Consider the following 20,308-nt stretch of genomic DNA (forward strand, 5'->3'; position numbering starts at 1 on the left):
ACAGTGCACTACTCAGACATCCCTGGTATAGTGACTTACATTATTCCACACACCATAATGCCCATTACACATTATGCCACACACTGTAATGCCTATTACCAAAGTGCCACTTACATATTTGCCCAACACCATTTTATACCCCACAGTAAGGCTTCTAATTACTTTAAAATTACCTACTCATTGTCAGGGGTTTTATGCTCATTACCATTTGCATGCTCCTTGCCAGGGGTTACATGCTCGTTGCCATGGGGTTTTATGCTTGTTGCCAGGGGCTTTATGCTTGTTGCCAGGGGGTTTATGCTTGTTGCCAGGGGGTTTATGCTCGTTGCCAGGGGTTACATGCTCATTGCCAGGGGTTACATGCTCATTGCCAGGGGTTTCATGTTCGTTGCCAGGGGTTACATGCTCGTTGCCATGGGGTTTTATGCTTGTTGCGAGGGGTTACATGCTCGTTGCCATGGGGTTTCATGCTCTTTGCCAGGAGGGTTTATGCTCATTGCCAGGGGATTTCAGCATCTTCTCCCGGCAGCGTCAGCATTCCTGGTGCCGGGAACGCTGTGTGCATTGCGCTGGCCTAACAGACACTAGAGGCCCAGTAGGACCCTTAGCATCTGTCTCCTCCTAGGCGGCGGCCATTTTTGGATGGCCGTTTTCTGAATCTGCAACCCCCAAGCCACCTCGAGTCAGCTTTTTTCACCCCCTACAATCTGGCATCCGATGCACGTGCACCTCTAGCCACCCCCTAGTTGCGGCCCTGCTTACAGACTTAAGCCTCAGTGGTTGGGGTGTGATGACGTCTATTCAGGAAGCAATGCATGAATTCCTCATTGAACACTATTATATTGATAACTAATAAAAGACCACTCCTTGATCCCCTACCAACCCACCCTGCCATTGGTTTGTAGTTAATACATGTTATTTAGGTTGGTTGTGCGTTTGCTTTTGACTTTTCCTCCCTACAGGAGAAGCACAGCTAGGCGGGGAAGCAGAGCTCTTTGGCGGCCATTTTGGGTGCAATTGTGATTGGGGAGCACCAAACCGGATACGGCAACTTATGGGGCATACACACGGTCAGATATGATGAACAATGAATGATTTTTACAACGATTTCATCAACGATGAACGATTTCTGACAGTATTAAAATGAATGAAATCTTCAAAAACTGACTGCAAACACAGTCGATGTCAGAGATCGTTATCTGACATGCGGGAATGCGCATCGTTCGTCAATGCATACCCTACATGTCAAAGATATGAACGATAACGATAGTAAAAATCGTTCAATCTGATAAGAAATCTGACCGTGTGTATGCACCATTAGTTGCTACCAGGGTGGGGTCTTGGTTGCCATGTTACAGAAGGACCAGTAATATACCAATTATGGGGTGGATATTCTCCCAATCCAGTTTGGGCCAGGGTTGGTTCCATGCTCCAATGTTGGTCATTTATTTAGTACATTTATTTGGCTTTTGCTGAGTATAGCACTGCCTTCTCGCCACCATGCCTGATATATAATGAGCTTTCAATAAAAGCTTATGTGTCAATCACTGACTGTTGTTATTACAGGTTATATTAGTAATTGGGTTTTAATGGTATCATAGGTTCATTTTGTGTGTGGAGGGGGCGGCAGATGTAAGTAGATAATTGATATATATTGCCTGTATGGCAGTGGTATTCAACATGTGGCCCTCAAACTGTAGAACTATATATCCCAGCATGCCCTGCCACATTTTTGCTATTAGGGCATGCTAAAACTGTGGCAGGGCATGTGTGGGATGTGTAGTTCCAAAGCAGCTGTTGAAATAGAAAAACTCTGGGTGCCTACGTTTGTGATGAGTCAGAAGAAGAGCTTGCGTAAGGCCATAAAGAAAGTGCACTACAGAAATAAAGTGGATAAAGCTGGTGGATAAAGGGAAACTTTTCTCTTGGTTCATGAAAAAAAAGATCATTGGAATCAACTCAAAGTGTGCAAGTAAAATAGGCTTTAATAAGTTTTTATTCCATGTTCCTAACCATGAAAAAAAATAAAATAAATAGTCGGACATTTGTGCTCTGTGAACCAGATTCAGAAGTTAAACAGCCTTGTGTGTAATGAAAAATCCCATCCACCTTTCCACGAGTTCGTCCAAGAAAATATGTCTGTTGCTGAATGTGCGCTGGCAGGCCAGGTGACAAAATCCGCTTTTGTTTGCAGTTCATCAGATTTCTATCAGGCAGAGCCCAGCTACTGCAATCTACACGTTATTACAGCCTGTGCTAATGTTCTGCATTTAGGGGTCTAGTTACTAAGCAGTGTTAGGAGACAAAGTGAAAAGTGATAAGGTGCCAGCCAGTCAGCTCCCAACTGCCATTTTTCAAACACAGCCTGTGAGATGGCAGTTAGGAGCGGATTGGCTGGAACCTTATCACTTTTCACTCTGTCTCCTAACACTGCTTAGTAACTAGACCCCTAATACTGTAAGGGCTTCTTAGCACATACATGCTAGGGAAATGGGTAAACATGCACAAGTTACCAATCTGTACACTAGTAACATGTTTTCTGTGCTGAACTTGTACTAATACAATCTTTTGTACTGGCAGTGCATGTGTTAATGCGTGAGAAATAGCCGGGCGTGTTGCCTTCTGAAACGCTAGATGTGGTGTTACATATTTAGGGGTCTATGTATCAAAGCTGGGAGAGAGAGAAAACTGTAACAAATAAACCGCTAACCAATCAGCTCCTAACTATCATTTTTTAAACACAGTCTGCAAAATGTAAATTGGAAGCTGATTGGTTAGTACTTTATCTCTCACAATTGTATCACTCTCACAGCTTTGATACATAGGCCCCTTAGTACACAATAGTGGTAAAAACCTGATCAGAAAATGGATGTACTATTCTTAATATGTTTTCAGGAATTAGTGGAACTGTAGGTTCTGCATAATTTAATGAAAAACCGCCTTGATTAATAGGCCCCTTTAAATACTGCAAATTAGCAAAGCAATATACCAATGCTTGGGCATTGTTGCCATCTATGCCAAACAGAAGTAACAAAGTAAACAATGTGTAGGGTTGAATGTTGCTCAGCTCAAAATCCCCCAACTGGGTGTTTATTTATTTATTTTTTTTGCAGACTATGGCCCTCATTCAGAGCCGTACGCTCTGAGCAGAGCGCACGCTCTGAATGAGGGCCGGGCTCCATTTTCATGGAGCGTCCTCCTGGACGCTCGTATAGCTGTGGGTCACCACCCACAGGCTATACGAGCGTGCTTTTTGATGGCCGCGATGGTCGAGACCATCGCGACCATCGAAATTGCGAGCAGGAGCCTGCGGTTGAGGTTTTCAACCGCAAGCTCCGGAGTGATTTTGGCTCTATCAGAGCCAAAATCACTCCCACTGACATCACTAGTGATGTCAGTGGGCCGGCTTCTGACGGGAGGCGTTCCCGTGGGAACGCCCCCGTCAGGGAGGCACGCCCACGGCACGCCCACCAAAGGGGGCGTGCTGTCAATCAACATTGACAGCACGCCCCCTTTGATCGGACACAACGAGCGAAGGACTTTCCTTCGCTCGTCGCGTCTGGCGCATGCGCACGACGGAGCTCCCTCCGTCGTGCGCATGCTCAGTGCATAACATCGACCCACTTGCGAGCGGACAGCCGCTCGCGAGTGGGTCTGAATCAGGCCCTATGGCCCATATTCAAATAGTTTTGCACCCGCGATACTTTTTCACATGCCGGACTTTTCGCCTATGTTACCTGCAAAAGCTTATCGTGCCCGCCCCCGCTATTTGCTGTGTTCAATTCGAAAACACACGAAAACGCGTCCCAGCGAATGCAAAACCCGGCGAAAAGTGCTGTCAGAATTGGGGAAATCAGCCTGATACCCCCTAAACGATGCACTAACAGGCATCAATGTACATGCATTTGAATAGCCGTAATAAAGCTATTTGGCGTATTTTAAGTGTACCAATTTGTTCTAATTAGTGCATTTGCTCTAGTGGTGAAGAAACGCATTAAGCAGTTTTTTTTGGTTAAAATAAGTAGTCCTGTCAAATTTGGGGTACTTGAAAATGGGTGCAAGCATGGTTTAAAGCCGCTAAAGTACAGTTTTAAAAAACTTGAAAAATGCACCTGCAGCAAGCACCTGCAATCCAAAAAAAACACCTCACCCATACTTGCAGAACCCCCAAAAGTCAATTTCGCTACTTTTTAAGTTTGTGCCCCCACTTAGAATTTTCGCCCCCTTTTTCAAAGTAATTTTTTGGGGTGTTCCTCTTTTTTAACACAGTTATCCTTTGGGGGGCTGTCCCAAGGGTGCAGCGATTTTGCACTTTTTTTTGACACCTATTCATAGGCGAATCTTTTTCGCCTATTACATTGCATTTTCACGTACGCAAAAAGTGTTTGCAATTGAATACGGCGATACTATTCCAACAGGCGAAAAGTCGCAATTGGCGAAACTTTTTTGCGGATCTCAACTTTTCGCATCTAATTGAATACAGGCCTATCTATGAAGTTCTCCGTAAAACACAAAGGGTTAAGGGGCCTATGAACAAACACGGGAGTGCTGCAATATTTTTCAATGTCCATCGCAGCGTGGATCATTATTTTGCACATGATTATCCCCGCTACTTAACAGCGATAACCGCTGTCCCTGCGAGTAACATCCCAGAGGAGGAGAGTGTCAGATTCGAGATCCGGACAGAGACTGCAGGAGAAGGATTATTAGATCCCTCTCCAGTGAGAATGCCTCCATAGGCAAAAACCAGTTTACTCCATATGAGGGCCAAACCCTGAAAAACTTCTCAATTAGGGATTTGGTACATAGGGGTCAGCGGTAGTTATCCTTTTGCATTAGATTTCTGTGAAGTCTCCTGCATTAGGTTGTTTGTACAGTATATAGCAGAGATACTGTACATAAAAAAAATGTCTGCATAATAGTATGAAAAACCGATGTCATAAATAGGCCCCTAATACTACAAAGAGAGCTATTTTCAAGTATCATAGAACTGGTTTTAAGATGTTTTTGAGGTTGCAAGAGATAAACTCTGTTTTCCAGGCTTGTAATTGTGGTTGAGATCCTATATAAGATTGTGGCTAACGTTTCCTTCCACAATACCAGATTCAGGGCTAAGCTGGAAATTGAGTTTGTGTAGATGTTCTACAATTGGCAAAACTGCCGTGTTCTTAAACATTGAGAAATACATATGCTGAGCAGATTTATACATTAATCCTCCACAAGTGTCATTTCATCTCGTAATTGTCTGCCGTTTTCAAAGGACACACGTTATTACCTGGCCTGATTAAGCATGCCTATAAGGTGAACTGCATTTGAGACAGATCAGCGGTTCTCGACTACAACCAATAGGTCATGTTTTCTGGATTTCTTTAACCACTTAATGGATGATTTAAATTTAAAAAAAATAAACTAAATTTAAAATAAATAAATAAATAAATATATATATTTTTTATTTTATTATTTAATTACAGAAAAATATATTTTTAAATGACAATTTTTAACATTCACCATGTTCATAGGTTTCCATTGAAATATTAACCCTGATCCACACTAGTGGCTTTAACCCCCAATAGTAACAGATCCCTCAGTGGTTTTGTTTGCCCCGGTCACCAATATACCACCTTGTATCCATTAATCTACCTATGGCTATGGATGCACCCCCCACCCATTTCACTTACCCCTCCCCCTCCTGCAGAGCACAGCGGAGTGGTTCAGTGGGGAAATGATCATCAGTCCCCCAGCTGATCTCTGCACTCGGTGTGCAAAGATCAGCTAAAAGTGCAGTAGACTTTTACTGCCAGGCGCATGCGCTCTGGCATGTCGTTCGCATGGCATTCTGGGGCGCAAAATCGGCAGTGACCGTGTCAGAGAAAGCCCATCTAGCGGTGGTCGCATTCCATGCGACCATGCTAGTTAAGTGGTAAATCATGCACAGTCAGATAATCTACTTTGCTGGGTCAGTAATTATACCACCTGTTTGCACAGACAGAAATGCTGAAAACATGACCTGTTGGGGGCACTGGAGGACTAGAACTGAGAACTACTGTCCAGGGCATTAATATTGCAGACCTCGCAGTCAATGCTTACAAGAGCTGGTACTGAGACAGTGTGTCCGATTACTGACATTTGTCAGTTGTCTGCTCAGTATGAGAAGCACCATACTAAATCAATGAGAATTAAAAAGGTTTAAATTCCCCGAAGGATGTACCAAGAGAGTCTCCCTAATTCCTGTTCTCTGTATATTAGTCTACTGTTGGGTACACACTAGGTTGCCGACCTATCTGGCGATTGGTAAGTGCAAATACATTTACCAATTGTCCGCTGGATGTGTCGTGCCTGGCGTCACAACTGTTAGCTGTCACTCACTGCCGGGTCTCTGCAGCATGTGTACGGGCGATCGGCGGGTACCTACCTTAACTGAGCCGGGTTCCATCTTCCAAGTGTGGTGGGATTAGTACATTTCCATCATTTCATGGTATGGCCATTTCTTATCAATAAAAGTTTATATTTTTATACTATATTATAGCCTATAATGTATCACTTTTTTGTGTGTACTGGGCAGTACCTTGACCTTATGAGAACCCCCTAACTGATAACATGGAAAACAATGAAACCATTATGAGCCTACGTCTTCCCGTTACAATCAAGCATACGTGTAATGATTTTACACAGAACCTTATCTACTCACACCTGGGTGATTCCTATGAAGTTTGGGGTTACCTGAAGCTGAGGGAATTGGTATGAAATACCGTCAGCCGCATGGCCGGCGGTTCGATTCCCATCAGCGGCAGCCCGACAGAAGCAGAGGGTGACGCAGCGGAAGCCCGACAGCGCTGGAAATCCTGATCGTGGATAGGTAAGTATCCACTAACCTAACCTAACCCTAACCTACTTAGGGGTGCCTAACCCTAACTTCCCCCCCAAGTGCCTAACCCTAACCACCCCCTTCCCCGCTGCCTAAACCTAAGTCCCCCGGGGGGGTGCCTAACCCTAAGTCCCCCCCGGGGGTGCCTAACCCTAACCCTCACTCCCTCTAGCCTAACCCTAACCCTCCCGGGGGGGTGCCTAAACCTAACCCTACCCCCCCGTGGCTGTCCGCTCGCGGCGCCCGGCATCACTACGATCGTGATGCCGGGCGCCGGTCTCCCGGCGCCGGGGAAATGCGGGCGTCTACATCTAGACGCCCGCCATTTCACCCTTGCCGGGATAAGACAGTCGGGAAGCCGGCTGCCGGTATTTAGGCAGTCGGCTTCCCGATTGCCTCCCGTAGCTGGTTAAGGACCCTTACACACCATCTTTTTACTACATGAACACCTTCCTGTTTTTTTTTGTACTTGTACAAGACTGTATTACGCTACTTTTATTTTATGTTATGGATGATTATACCGGAACCATCTGAACATTCCCTATAAGGACTTTGTGCCAACTGTTTGGAACCATTCTTAGCGCATGTGAGGTTGTATTGTTCTTTTGTTTTACGTTATAAATTGGGGTCTTATTTTCAACCTGTGCATCTTAGAATTACAGCACCGTGGGTTAATCCTTATTTTTGTTAGTAAACAGACTTGGCACCCTTAACATCTGTGAAAATGAGAAGTAGGCAACCTGCCTCTGACTGCTGAACATTCTGGGAATTGTAGTTCCACAACAAGTTGAGAGACGCAGGCTGCCTAAAGTCGGGTCTCTATAAATAATTTTATTTTTTAATTTTAGAGCACCAACAGCAAAAACATGAACTCCTAATAATATTACAGAATACGATCGGTAATAGAGAGCAGTATTTCCCTCAGCTTGCTATAAATAATAGGAGAATCTGGCCCACACAGGCTAAATACAATCCTGGATTAAACAATTCTGGGGTTTCTTGCTTAGAGAACCTGACAAGAATTCATTGCAGGAAAATAGTGGAATTTTGAAAAAATAAATAAATTGTTTCACAAAGTCTCTGTTTGTATCTGGTGTTAGTGCTGTTTGAGTCATACGTTGAAGTTAATTACGCTTTTGATAAGTAGTTTATTGATCCAAGGTTGCAGGACGTACTTTATTTATCGTGGGCCATGTATTGTTCCAGATGTAACGCATTTAGATTTTTCTAAAGAACCAGCTAGAATTAGTCACTGTGTAAAGGCTTCAAGGTTTGGGCCTCCAACATCTACAATCATTCTCTGGTTCATTAGCAACAGGTCAGATGTTCCATCTCTGCAAGTTGTGCAATGCTGTCCAAGACATCTAAAGCCTACAAAGTGAAGGGTACCGGGCAAGGTAGGTCTAATACATAAAAGGTAGACAGTCATTAGGTCGACACCAGAAAGTTGACAGTGTTAAAAGGTTGACAGGTAATTCTTTGACAATGGCTTAGGTCGACAGGGTTAAAAGGTCGACATTCAAATGATCAACACAAAAAAGGTTGACATGATTTTTCGGGTCAGGGCTAGGCTTAGTGTTAGACTAAAACAACAACAAAAATGAATGTGTCAACATTTTTTGTGCCAACCATTTGAATGTCAACCTTTTAACCCTGTCGCCCTAAGTCACTGTCGACCTTCTGGTGTCGACTCACTGACTGTAACTTCTTAATGTAGACCTATAAATGCTAAGTAGCTGGAGTTTGGCATATTTTGTCAATTCATCATGTCGACACATTCAGCATGTTGGCATTGACCATGTAGACATTAAGCTTGTCACACTGCCAAAATGTCAACATGCTAACAATGTCGACACAACTGTTTCGGCAGTAAGTGTCCTAACCGAACTCTAATCATGCGGCTAGTGTTTTGTGGTTATGTTGGTGTGTCCCTAACCCTAATGTTAGCATTTCAATTGATGACATTTCTGATGTTGACACTGTACAGATGCCGACATATTAACTGTCAACATTTCAATAATGATGACAAAATAACTGTTGACATTATGACCGCCGACATGCTGACCCCATCCCAAGTACCTGTGCTTGATGAACATATATGTTCTGCTATACAAGCTTACATCATCGGTGGTTATTGTGTCGGAGCCAAAACTATAATTGGATTATTGTTCTTCAAATAGTGCAACATTTTCCACAGAGAAAATGAGAACCCCCTAAGATCTTACACCTTTAGTCAGCACTGCAGCACTACGTATATGTTATCATCAGCTCCCAACTGTCATTTTTCAAAGACAGCCTGTGAGATGACAGTTGGGAGCTGATTGGCTGGCACCTTATCACTCACTTTCTTACCACTTTTCACTCTGTCTCCTAACACTGCTTAGTAACTAGACCCCCTAGTGACAAGTGTCGGTTTACTAACCCTGTCAGGATGTCGGCGTTGAGATTTTGATCGCCAGGATCCCAAGCACTGGCATCCCATACCCAACATGTTATAGACAGAGGTTTTTGAGATTGTAACTAATATAAATACAGTATAAAACTTGCCATACCATTACATAACAGGAGATTTGATGTGCATGGCGGAAAAATATTTCCCCAAATCAAAGGAAGACTTCTCTTAATCATAATCAGGTCGTCAGCCCTTGAAACAATGTAGATACAAGGACTGAAATATTAATACAATTATTTAACTTTAAAACAATACAAATTTATAAGAAACGTCTGCTGTTTAATACAATGATTAATTCATTTGCTGTACATGCCAATGCAAATATCGCCTGAAGGAAGATTTTTTTTATTTGGCACCATGCGATATGTATACAATGAGAGGAGTCGAGCTAGCAGATTAAATAGTCAAATGCTATAAAAAATAACCATGTTATTGTCCCATTTGCTGGCTAAATGAGCACTATATAAGAACTATTTTATTTATTTATTAACAGTTTCTTATATAGCGCAGCATATTCCGATGCGCTTTACAATTGGAAACATTTATAGAACAAAACAGGATAATAATAGACAGACACAGAGGTAAGAGGGCCCTGCTTGTAAGCTTACAATCTATAGGGAAATAGGCATTGATACACGAGGATAGGTAGAGACACTTGTTCAGATGAAGATTGGAAAATGGGACTGAAGAGCTTGTTGAATGGATCAGTTCTAGGAACCTAAATGAATATCTGAAGTTAAACTACGAGCACTGTGTAAGTAATATGTCATTTCATTCCCGTATCCGTATGTCACATTGCATCTACAAGTGACGTCATCACGAAAAAAATAATAATTAAGAAATGGATAAACTAGAGATGAGCATTTCGGCTTTCACTTGTTTCTTTTCGCCAAGTTAGCGCAAGCTCGGATTTATTGGATTTATCTTATTGGCTATCCAAAGCGCAGGGAAGCCAATATGATGCCGTTTTTGACATCCAAACATAACCGAGTAAAACCGAACGACTCGTCTGTAGGGAAAACTATTGGAAAACTATTGGAAACCGGTTATGCCGTTTTTTTCTTCTCTTGGGGACTTAGGAAAATATTATTTCCCAAAAATTTAGAAACTGAGAAATTGTATGTGAGATCACAACATAAAAATCTATTCCTGATTCTATTTCTACATATCGGTCAGGGATATTCCATCACACCTGGTTCTCTGCGACTGCCAGCCAGTGCATCGGGACTTATTTGAATTCACTTAGTTAAATGGTTGTAGTCCACCAGTGTTTCATTATATTTAAAATCTTTACACCTGTCTGTGAGAGATTCACCAGGTTTTTTTTGGGTGAATTTACAAAGAGCTTCATCGTGAAGATCAATGATCGTTCACAGCAGATGAGCGAAAAATATATTGAAATTGATCAATCAGGGAAAGGGTAAAAAAAAAAATACATTAAAAAACCCTTTTATTTCTAAATTGTGTTTTATTTAACCATTTCAAACTTACACAAAAGAAATGTATAGTGGGCATGAATTGAGGAGGTATAGATCACCATACAGAAAAGTAGACCAGGTATAAGCCTACACAGTATGAAATACATAAAGACGGTGATGCATAGAACAACCAATGCAGAACAAACAGGTATATTTTAAAAATGAAAAGATAAAACAGCTCTCAGTATCAAATACTGAAAAAAAAAAGTGGGACACATAGTGCTATTAAATTAGAGAAGACAAATACACTTATGAAGTATGACATAACTCGGTCCTAAAATGACAAATAAAGAATACGGGGCAATAGAGTGATAGGAGTTCAGACACATCAAGAGTCCACCTCCTGCACCGAAGGGAGAAGGTCTGAGCCCAGCCTAGCAGCAGCGTATTGGTTCGTGCTCCAAGACAATGTCCTGACCACATGTTGCTGCTGTTGCATTGACATTGACAGCACTGACTGAAATGAATGGGACAGCACTGGAACACCCTCCATATAGCCCTGACTTAGGGTGCATACACACCTGCACGATATCGGCCCGATTTGACAGATTGAGCCAAAACGGAAACAACAGATCGGGCATATCGTACAGCGTGTATGCCCGATTTGCGCTTACCCGCGGTCGCATGCGATTCGTGCGATCGGCTGTGCTGCGCAGTCAATCACACGGTATCGCATGTGAGCCTGTACATGTTAATGAAGGACGGAACAGTGATTGTTCCGTCTTTCATTAAATCTTTCAAGTGTGTACCGGCAATTATGCGATGTCCAGGGTGAAAGCAAATCGCCCTGGACATCGGCACGATTGCCGGTCGTTTAGGTGTGTACCCAGCCTTAGCGCCCCGTGATTTCTGGGCATTCCCAACCCTGAAGAAACAACTGCGATGAAGTGAAAAATGTCACAGCTGCAACACTAATAGTGATGTCACAAGACAGTCTACTGCACGACTTTGATTCGTTGTTGAAACGTTGCAAATAGTTTAGCGAATGTGAAGGGCGCTACTTTGAGAAAAAAAAAATTCAGATCCTGTGGAGTCATCTGATTCTAAATAAAACAATTAGTCTCATTACTTTTCAATCAGCCCTCGTTTATATATATGTATATATTGTCTCATGCTCCATAAATCTCACCTGGCTCTATAAAGTCTTGCATAAGTGATGAACGTATCATTTTCGGATGGGATTTTATCATTTATAAACATAGCAACTGTGTTTAGTTTTTTTTTATTGTTAGGTAGTTTGAAATGGTCAGCGGCAGCTCATCAATGTCAGTGATGGGCTCGGAGATGTCACCTCCCACCTCCTAAGTAGTAGTGGGGGGTGGGATTGCCATATTGTGAGCAGTGGGGGCAGCGGTGCCTGCAGAGCCAACTGATCTTCCGCTGACCCTAAAGCTGGCCATACACCTGCACGATTTCGGGCCGATTGCCCGATTTTCGATGAGTCATAAGATGGATCTTGTGAAAATCGTGTATTATTTTAGTAAGATACGATCCGATGCGCGCTCCCGCAGCTCCTATAATCGGAGCTTATGATCAGATGTGCAGCCCATATGTTCCATCGTATCGTGTGCACATCGTGCCGTTTATTTTGTTCATGCGATCCATCGTGCGGCAATTCAAGTCATTTCAATGACTGTTTCCCTAATGAGCCTGTGAGAGACAGGATCGATCATACGACAGATCCTGTGCTATGAAAAACAACAAACATGCTGCCAGGGAGCTCCGGGGAATCGTAGGGAAATCGTATGATGAATCGGATCTTATGCTGGTCGTCTAGGTGTATGGCCAGCATTACTTTAACATTCACTTAACTTACAAAGGGGGTGATGTATCAATCCATCTAAAGAGTACAGTTAAGTAGTTGCTCAATAGCAACCAATCACCTTCTAGCTATAATCTATGTAGTACACGCTATAAAATGACAGCTAGAAGCAGATTGGTTGCTTTGAGCCCACACTTGTCCTTTTTTGGAAAGTTTCATATATATCTCTCATGGAGTGTGTAAGGTTGCTGACAATAGCTTATAAACTCATTTGGGCAAGGAACATTTGCCTGAGTAGTTCATGGGTACAGTGCTGTGTAAATCTGTACACACTGTATAATAAGTGGTACATAAATAGTGTACTTTGGAAATCTACACCACACCTGTTAAGAAACATGTTGCTTTTACATCTAAACTAAATACATCCCCCACCCTTCGATAGCTCAAACTTTTGTTTTAATCTTGAATTAAATGAACCATCCTAATAGATCTCTGTGTTTACAGCAGTGATTGTAAAACATGGTACCAATTAGCTTGATATCCAAACATATTTGTCACTAACACCTTTCTAGCGATTAAATTACAGTAATTAAAACGAGAAGCTGTTTACTTTAAACCGTGGCCAACAAAACATTAGTAAAGACCACCCACACATCCCGACTGCAAATGTCCCTTTCTGACAGGTTTAAATGAAATCTACTTTTCACTTTCATTATTATCCACCTTAGCGGGATTGTTCTGTAATATCATGTATGACGTGTTCCCTCCCAGGAGTGGCCTGTTATACTAAACATCAAAGCAGGCGAACGGGAACATTACTTATACACAAACCCCCCCCTTATTTTAAGCAACTGTCTTAATAACCATAGGATGGACATGTGAAAAAAAAGTTGAATTCAGTAGAGGAGTCTGGAGTGATTTATGGAGCGAGGAATAAATCTAGAAGAGTACATGGTACATTAACGGAAAGAGCTCACAGCGCAGCGCAAAAGAGAGTGAAGTCATGTGCAAGCCAGGAGTCCTCGAGCTGGGGGTCACATCTTGTTCATGGAAACCATCTGGTTGGGACTCACTGAGCCACACCAAACACAAATGATCTTTAAAAAAAAAAAAAATATCCTATTCATTAATGCATCACAGCTGTAGCGAGCGTTACTTCATTTTTCCATGGAAACGCCGTCTATGTTTCAAGGATCCCGTTACAGTTTTGGTAGCAACGTGTTCTCTGGCCAGTATTGGACACATTTATGTGTTAAAGAGAAGGAATTATTGTGAATTCTTGAAATAGAATCACCTCCTATTTTAATTCCTGTAATGTCAAGAGCTGCGAATGCAAAATATCAATTGCTAATGATGAATCAATGGAGAATGCAGTGGTACCGGCCTGATTTAGTTCGGGGAAGCTGACTACGTCACTCGCTCTGCGCTGCTTTGGCAGCTTCCAGGAAGGTAGATTTAATTTAATTAATATACAAAAGGTTTGCACCGAAACCCATTTTTTCTGTTTATAGGGCCTGATTCAGAGTTGTACACTATTGCTACCACAGAGGCGGTTTAAGAGAGGATGGGGGCCAGTGTGCAGCCTCCGTGCCTGCCCCCTCTTCCCAGCAGCGCAGTGGACTTTGGCTTTGTGCCAGAGTCTACTGCACATGTGCAGGTCTCCGGAAACATGGCGCCCGTGCTGTGTTCCTGGAGCCATCTCTAGTGTGCATTCGCAAATCACTGGGAAAATGGCCGCCACACCATTTTCCCGGTGATTTCAGTCTGCAGCACCGGTGAAGACGGGACTCCGGTGAGGTAAGTATAATAATTATATGAGTGCAGGGTGTTTTGGTGTGGGCCCCCCTTGGACCCAGGGGAACCATGTGCACCGCACACCCTGCACCCATTATAGATATAGCAATGTGTGGATGTACAAAATAATGCAACAGCGGCCAGGACACATAAGCAGCATCGGAAGCAGATGACGCAAACATCGACTCCTTCAGCGAGTCTGTGGTCACTCAGAATGACGGAGACGCCGGAGCCTAGTTAACTGGATACGGGATCGCAGACGCAGGATGTGACAGGCCCCCAAAACTGTTGAGACACCCCCTGCCTTCTTAGCCGACACTTCCCGTTACCTCCCCCAAACTCTCCCTGTCAATCATACTGCGAATAAAGACATGCAGTGTCCAACTATGGGAATGTGTCTCGACACATACGCAGTGCGGCTAAGGTGCATTCAGGGGGGGGGGGATACATCAGGGAGTCACTTTGGTCTAAATGGTTTACACTCACTTCCAAAATTGCCATATGTCCACCTATGCTGAGATTTCGGTCTCTCAATGTACTGCTGATACTCATTTGCATTTCCATGTCTTTCAATTGGAATCGGTATGACATACCTCCGGACGTGAGCCCGGCAGATGTAATACCAATGCCAGAAGACAGAAGAGTGAAGATCCCGACAAGGTAAGTAACTATAATATCCCTAACCCTCCCTTAGGGGTGCCTAAACGTAACCCCCCCTCCCAACACCCTAAACCTAACCCTCCCAGGGGGGTGCCTAACCCTAACCCCCCCTTCCCCTAGCCTAACCCTAAGTCACTTCGGGAGCCCCTAAACCTAACCCATCCCCCCCCCCCAAGGCTGTCCGCTCCCGACGCCCGGCTTATCTTCATTCGGTATGCTGGGCATCAGGATTGCGGCGGGTGAATAATGATAGGTGTCAGGATTTCGACGCATATCATTAGTCCCATGCCGGGATTTGACAGTCTTGAAGGGGTATGCGGTCTGGAAGCCGGCGGTCGAAATGCCAACCGCCGGCTTCCAGACCGCATACCCTTTCAATTGCCTAGATATGCAGAATTGCCTGGAACTTTTTATTAAAAACATAATTATTTTTATAGGATGCATCTAATTTATCTCTTGATATAAAGCTAAGAAGAGCATCATCGCTAAGAATTTGTGTTTGGATAAGTAATGATGACTTACGAGACATGAAAAAAGATGCAAAATGCAGAGAACCACCACAGACAGACACAAATCATCACTTCTTTCCTGGAACACAGACTTCCGGGAAACTGTCTCAGCCAATGCTTTGGCCACATACAGAGCTTCTGCCCTCTTTACACCCAGATCACAATTACATTACACCCAAGTTCAATCCACATCACAACCCTTCCTAGTTGCCCTTCCATCGACCATCTCATGCCCATTGCTCCCTCTCACTCTCTGAGATGGCACCTGGGTTTGTTGAGCTCCCTACTAACAACACACTTTCACTTTCCTTAGAGCTCATCAGTGCAGACCAGCATATGTCAGCGCTGGCCTTTGACAGGCTCAGTAAGCTCAGTGAGCATAGCATTGCCTCGGGATGCTGCCATTTCCCAGAAGCCTGTGCTGCACAAAACGGGAACATTCAACTTACAAATTTGTCTTTAAACAACTGCTAAAAAGTCTGATTGCTTTCATTGGAGCTACCACTCACATCAGCTGTTTACTGGTATTTACTAGTTAAAGTGCACATACACAACGATGTAAGTATTGAACGATTTTCGTTCAGTTTTTCCCTTGAAAAAGTGAACAAAAATCATTTTACAAAGTAGTTGGTTTTACTTTACTTAATAAACGATTTTCTGTGTTGAAGGAAAAATGTTGCAACTTCTATTGAAAATCGTTCAGTTGGCCAGTCTACTGAACTACAAACTACAATCGACAAACGTGAACGCGCATGAACGATAATCGTTCATCGTTTATAGTTTTACACTGAACGATAACAACGTCGTTATAGTTAAAAAAATCGTTTTGTGTGTACGCACCTTTAGGATTATAAAAACAAAAAACCAACCCATACTGTAGCACTAATCTATTCAATTATCTACATAAAGGATATCATTCTCCTTCATATGTCAGCTAACATACTACTGGAAGCACAAGACTACGTGGCTGCTGATTTTTGTCCAACTGCCAAGAACTCACTTTTGTTATACTGTATTTTGCTCAGGACTTCGCATTATTTAATTACATATGATCTGCTTGACAGGAGAGTATGGCTTCAGGAGATGGTTTCACTCTTCCTGGTGTTTACACATTTAATGAGCCAAAACATCCTGTTTTGAGATGGAGAGAGATTTGAGAGCAACCCTGCTGTCCATCTGTTGGGTGAGTACCATCTCTAACTCTGTACAACGACGGAGGGCGCCAGTAATAACCACAAGCAGATGATAGAACTCAGGGCAGATCCTCTTTTCCTCATGTAATATACAGCAAACGTTAATGACCTTTTTCCCATCTAGCCGTCTTTGGGATCTAACTGAATTGTCATTTATAAGACTAATTGAGAGCAGAAATGACGCTGGCTGGCAGGACTGTTCATCATGGAATAACGACAGCACCAGATAGTGGCAACATCCAAGACAATGACATTTTTATTTCTGTGTGGCAACTATTTCTGATGATGACACCTCTGATTTGGGGAAACATAGGGTTAAAACCCTATCAAAGACCCGAATAGAGAATGTACAATTATCTTCTGTAGTAAGGAAGGACTTCTGTCACAAATTAACCGTCCAGAGCAATGTTATAGCTATGTTCCCGTCTAGGCTTCATCACGGACATGTTGACGTTGGCCATAATAACCAATAACATATCATCTGTTGCAGATAATCAGGATATTAGAAGTCACCTGTTTGTCACTTCCTGGAAAAACAACCACATAGCTGGACCATTACTGAGCTCTAACCGTAACTTCCTAACACAGAATTCACCCACCTGGGCACGTTAAAACCAACAACCAGCGCCCGATGAGGCTTGCTGTGAATTTACCTTCTGCAAATGACTGGCATCATAAGGAGAAATTCTCAATTTATTATATTTGTCGTACTGTTGGACTGAGGGATTAAAGTTAGTTAAGGAAATGCCCCCGAATCTGTGTAACAACCATAAAACAGTTTCTGCACATGAAGACAAAAGATTAGTCTGTTTAGAGCATATGAGCAAGACGGTATATCACGATTATAGTTTCATCCTGTTTTTCTCTATGAAGACACAGTCTCCTGCTCCCAGCCAAGTTCCTAGTGAATATCGGCACAGTTTAGAAATCTGTTCTGCTAACTTGCGGGCAAGAAATAGGTGCATAATATTTCCTGTGAATAGAGCCCTTAATGTTCCCCTGTAACATAGAAGCTTTATATCATTTTCACGGTGGCTTAGAAAAACATTTTTACATTTTAACATTGATTCCAAGCAAGAATTTCAATCATGCGCCATAACATGATTCCAAACCAAAATTAGTTTTGTGTTACCAGTAACAGCAACTGATATGAAGGTAGATCAGTATATAACAATAAGCAGCTATATAAATACATGGGGAGCAATTCACGTGCTTAGCATCAGATTTGCAGTAAAATGCTCTATTAAATAAAGCTAACTTAACCGAACCAAAATTTTTTTCTTTTTTCAAATATAACCCATAATAACCTCTAACTTTTACTGCCCAAACATGGCCTTCAACACACAGAACTGAACCCTTTTACATTACTTAATACATTCTGCTACAGTGTGTTAGATACAAGTGGTTGGAGATATGATAGGGAATACAGTAGCAAAAATTTGAGTTTATTTTGCACAATTACCCCCAAGAACGTTACCCCTCACAGAACTGCATTTTATGTGCACCAATAGGCTGTATACACAAATATTGCTTATAGGTATAAACTCCTAAGGTCCTTAATAAGGTTTGTATAAAGACATAAAGGGATATAAAGCAATTTGGAGATATACACATAAGCAGATAAAGAAGTAATCACACAGGTACTGTAGCTATTTACCATACAGAAGCTGAAATAGCAGTACCCTATTCACCCCACTATTGAGTAATTAAAGGTCCATAAAAGGGATTTTAGAAGCTTTTCTTAAAATAAAAAATCCAAAAACTTTAGTCACATTTCTTAGATAGACGTTAAATAAATGACCAAGACTCAGTGTAAGGTCTACAGTTTTGTCAAGGTTTTCTGACCTACACAAGATAAGGGCATTTATAAAGCATAGAGCAAACGGTTTGCTTCCAAGATGCAGAAAATTTGCTGAATTTTTATCCGTTCATTATATGTTAGTAATGGACCAATACTAGAAATTACATAAAACCAGGCATTTACAGACACCGTCGGCAAATATAAAAGTTAACAATTTGCACCGAGTACCCAACGCGTTTCATCACAGGACTTTCTCAGGAGGGGTTAGGACGCCTAACAAAGTCCAATGACAATATGCATTGGGGAAGAGGTTTGGTGCAAATTTTAAACTTTGATGTTTGCTGTTTGTGCCACCAGATAGAGGACAGCTACAATTATTTATTACCAGTTATTTATAGAGCGCACACATATTCCGCAGCGCTTTACAGAGAATATTTGACCATTCACATCAGTCTCTGCCCCAGTAGAGCTTACAATCTATATTCCCTACCACATGCTCACACATACACACTAGGGTTAATTATTGTAGGGAGCCAACCTACCAGTATATTTTTGGAGTGTGGGAGGAAACCGGAGTACCCGGAGGAAACCCACGCAAGTACAGGGAGAATATACTAACTCCACACAGTTAGGGCCGTGGTGGGAATCGAACCCACAACCTCAGTGCTGTGAGGCAGTAATGCTAACCATTACACCGTCTGTGCTGCCCAATGCATAGCATTTGCTGTGAATAGTCTGGCTTTATAACTAAACACACCGTGACTCCGCGCTAGTGTATAGAATCTACAGCAGCTCAGTAAATGGAATCTAAATGCAATGGTGAGTGCTAAATTAGAAAATAAAAAATAGACTTATGGCACCTGTAAGGAGAAAATATGAGGTTATATTTTCTCCTTACAGGTGCCATAAGTCTATTTTTTATTTTCTTATACAGCGCTCACCATTGCATTTAGTCCAGCTTTATGTAATTTATTGTTATGTGTCTATTCCGGGATGTAGTCAGGAAGCCGGCGGTCGAAATGTTGACTGCCGGCTTCCCAACAGTCTTAGGGTTAGGCAACCCCCCCAGGAGCGTTAAGGTCAGGCTAGGGGAAGGGAGGGTTATAGTCAGGCACCCCCGGGGGGAGGTTAGGTTTAGGGTGCGGGGAGGGGGGGGGGATAGGCTTGGGCACCCCTGGGGGGAGGTTAGAGTTGAGCACTAGGGGGGAGATAAGGGTTAGGCAGCCCTAAGGGAGGATTAGGGTGGGAGAGGGGAGGGTTAGGGGTCTTACTTAGTTCTGTCGGGATCTTCATGTGCCGGCCTTCCAGCGTCGATATTTCATACAGATTCTGCCCATTCCTGAATTTTATTATAATGAAACATTATCTAAACGATGCAAGAGACACCTGTTTTGTTCTTTGTTTTGTGTCACACGCTGCTCTGGAGACCCCAGAACCAGACCCCACTGCTTACCTTTGCGGGTGCTGACCCGCGCTGTCTTCCGGCTCCCGCGCCGTACTCCTCTCTCAGGGCGGTCTTCTCTGTTCTCCTCTGGAAAGGTCCCGCTGCTGTGCTGCTTCCACGCCAGCTCCTGCTGATCGCTGGTCCCCGCTGGTTACTTCCAAGAAGCGCTGTCCTCCGGGCCTTGGATTGCCCATGTGACTCCACTACCACCAATGAGGAATCTTCTCCTCTCTCAGCCTGTCAGCTTTCAGCGTCTACTATAAAAGGATCCCCAATGCTGACACAAGTTGCCAGTGCAACTAGTTTCTTAGTTTTGCTAAGTGAGCCTTTCCACTGTGCTCCAAAGGTGC

At 42.9% G+C, this 20,308-nt stretch overlaps 1 protein-coding gene across 6 annotated transcripts in view; it reads right to left on the reverse strand.

Moving 5' to 3' along the window:
- Window positions 1-20,308, reverse strand: part of VPS13B (vacuolar protein sorting 13 homolog B) — a 1,086,122-nt gene that overhangs the window by 541,407 nt on the left and 524,407 nt on the right. The gene's annotated exons all lie outside the window — the stretch shown is intronic.

The sequence above is a fragment of the Taudactylus pleione genome, unplaced genomic scaffold, assembly GCF_031769625.1.
Source record: "Taudactylus pleione unplaced genomic scaffold, aTauple2 ptg000314l, whole genome shotgun sequence".
Classification (NCBI taxonomy): Eukaryota; Metazoa; Chordata; class Amphibia; order Anura; family Myobatrachidae; genus Taudactylus; species Taudactylus pleione.